This window comes from Elephantulus edwardii, unplaced genomic scaffold, assembly GCF_000299155.1.
Source record: "Elephantulus edwardii isolate Elephantulus edwardi_28Jun2011 unplaced genomic scaffold, EleEdw1.0 scaffold00016, whole genome shotgun sequence".
NCBI lineage: Eukaryota > Metazoa > Chordata > Mammalia > Macroscelidea > Macroscelididae > Elephantulus > Elephantulus edwardii.
The window spans coordinates 16,615,062-16,618,208 of NW_006399766.1; positions in this window are offsets into that span (position 1 = coordinate 16,615,062).

The window sequence follows — 3,147 nt, forward strand, 5'->3', positions numbered from 1 at the left end:
ATCTCTCTCAGTTGGGCCAAAGAGGTGAAGATATTTGTGTATCATGTGAATGCCCATCAACGGGTGACTTTTGAAAATGAAGATCTTCACAATCAAGTGGATAGCATGATCCAATCTGTAGAAACCACTAATCCTCTTCTCTACTTACTTTTGTCATTGCCCACTGGACTCAGGAACAAAATGGATATGATGGTAGGGAAAGAGGCTATGCATTGGCTTAGTAATATGAACTTCTACTAAGGCAAATCTTGTTATAACCATTGTTGAGTGTCCAATATGATAGTAGAAGAACCCAACACTGAATCCTCAAATATAACTATTCTTTATCTAACATATTGTATTACCTTGTACCACTCCCACTGTGGGAATGTCAGCAATTTCCTCTTATTAGGACAGACAACAACTCTGGATATGGATTTGTCATCCTTGCACACATTTCTGCCAACATTACCATGCATGCACTTAAAGAATGCCTTGTCTAGATAGCATCATAGTATCTGACACCGTATTGCCTCAATCAAAGGACTCACTTTACAGCAAGTAAAGGTGCACAAATGGGTCCGTAATAATAAATTCACTGGTCCTATCATGTTGCATCTTCCTTTGTTCTGTTCAGACAAAAATAAGGTTTGCATTAGGGCTATATTTTTTCTCCATATCCATTCAATCTCTATGTTGCACAAATCATCCAGGAAGCTGGGTTATATGAAGAAGAACGTGGTATCACGACTGGGGGAAGGCTCACCAACAACCTTCATTATGCAGAGGATACAACCTGGCTTGCAGAAAGTTAAGATAACTTGAAATACTTGCTTCAGAAGATCAAATACCATAGGCTTCAACATGGATTATATCTCAGCATTAAGAAAATAAAAACTCTCATCATTGGACCAACAAGCAACATCATGATAGATGGAATTTTTCTATGATTTCACGAAAGACATTTTGTGTTTTGAAAATCTACTATCAAAGGCCTCTTTGATAACAGACCATAGTGCTACAGACCATAGATGTCACTTTAAAGACTAAGGTGTGCCTGATCCAAGCCATGGCATTTCCAATTGCGTCCTATGCATTTGAAAGTGGGACAGGAAGCATGACAGGGGAAATCTATGCCTTTGAATTGTGGTGCTGTGGAAGAGTACTGAATATCCCGTGGATTGTCGTAAGAACAAGCAAGTCTGTCTTGGAGGAAGTACTACGAGGGTGCTCCCTTGAGGCAAGAATGGTGAAACTTTAACTCACTTAATTTGGGTGTTTTCAGGAGGAACAAGTCCTTGGAGAGAGACATCATGCTGGGAAAGGTAGAGTTTCAGTGCAAGAGCAGAGACCCTCAACAAGCTAGATCAGCACAGTGACTGCAACAATGGGCTCGAGCATATAAAGAGCTGGTGAGGATGGTGCAGGATAGAGCAAGGTTTGGATCTGTTGTTCATAGGTCTTTCTCAGTCATAATTGACTCCACAGCACCTAACAACAACCTATGCATGTAAAACTTGGGAAATAAGTAAGGAAGAAGTATAATCGATGCCTTTGAATTGTGGTGTTGGAGAAAAATAGTGCATATCCTATGGATTACCAAACAAATAAACAAATCCGTCTTGGAGGAAGAGAAACCAGAGTGCTCGTTAGAGGCAAAGATGGTGAAACTTTGCCTCACATACCTGGGGCATGTAAGAGGGGCCAGTCCTTGGAGAAGACATCCTGCTTGAAAAAGCAGAGGGTGAGCCAAAGAGAGGAAGATCCTCCAGAAGATGGAATGACACAGTGGCTTCAACACAGCAGAGCTTGTAAGGGTGACTACATATTGAGCAGAGCTTCTATGATTTATATATAAGGAAGCACTAGTGGCATTGTGGCAAGAAGCTGCACTGCAATCCCCAAAGTCACATGGTTCAAATCCACCAACCACTCTGGGGGAGAAGGATGGGCAATCTCCTCTCATGAGATTAACATAGCAACTCCATCAACAGAAGACCGAATGTCTTTCTATAACTATTGTCATTTCTCCAAGTTGATAGTGTTTCCATAGGCATGTGGTTTAGGAAGTAGATGCCACTCCTGCTTCCAAACCTGTCCTACAACTGTGAACTTGACCAAACACTGTCCACATTGGGAAACCATTATGGCATTTCACACCCCAATGGCACAAGGTCCAGCATCACAGTAAACCCAGATTACCTCAGCACAGGAATTTTGGCAGAGGGTGATGTACAAAGTAGAAGAATGTTCCTCGAAAATATAAAAACACTAGTCTCAGTAGTGGTTAAGTGTGGTCAGGTCGAATATGACTCATAGCAACCCTATGAAAAAAAAAAAAGACCTGGACTCTGTTCTGCAATTAATATTATTTCTTCATGCTGATAGAGTTTATAGAGTTTCCAGAGGCATCTGGTTTAGGAAGTGGGTGCCACTCCTGCTTGCAAACCTGAATCAGTCTGGAAGCTCCTCCACACACCGTCCATAGTGGGTAACCATGATGGCATTTGACACAACTATGGCACAGTGATACTTACTTGGCACACTAGAACTTACTTTCGTAAAAATAGCAACAAGAAATCCCTGAAATTGTCCTTTATTCTTTTATCTTAGCTAGTTGAATTATTTGTTTGAAACCAAGCTTGTTAGGACTATATACTGAAAGCATACAAACACGACAGTTTTTTGTTAGATTTATGTCAAAGACATTCATTAATAAGTACTTTTCAAATGTGAACATGCCAGAAATATGCCCCTTACTTTTAACATGTGATAAAGAGTACTGTTGTTGTTGGCATGCTATCAAGTAGGAACTGACTCCTTGATGACCCTTCAGCTGGTTTTCAGAGACTGTCAATCGCAGAGGAGGAGATCGCCCATCTTTCTCCAAAGGAGTAACTTGTGGATACAAATCATGTGCGTGTGCCTTTGGGTCAGCAGTGCAACTCCTTACCCACTAGCCCACCAGAGCTCCCTGCATACATACTGTTGTTACAGTATGCTATCGTGTCAGAAATGACTCACAGTTGACCCTCCTGTGGGTTTTCAGAGGTTTAAAATCACCCAGGAGAAAATGGTCCGTATTTCTTCCTCAGAGCAGCTGACAGATACAAATAACTTGCTTTGATGATAACAGTATAGACAGAGTCATACCCTCCTCAACACTTC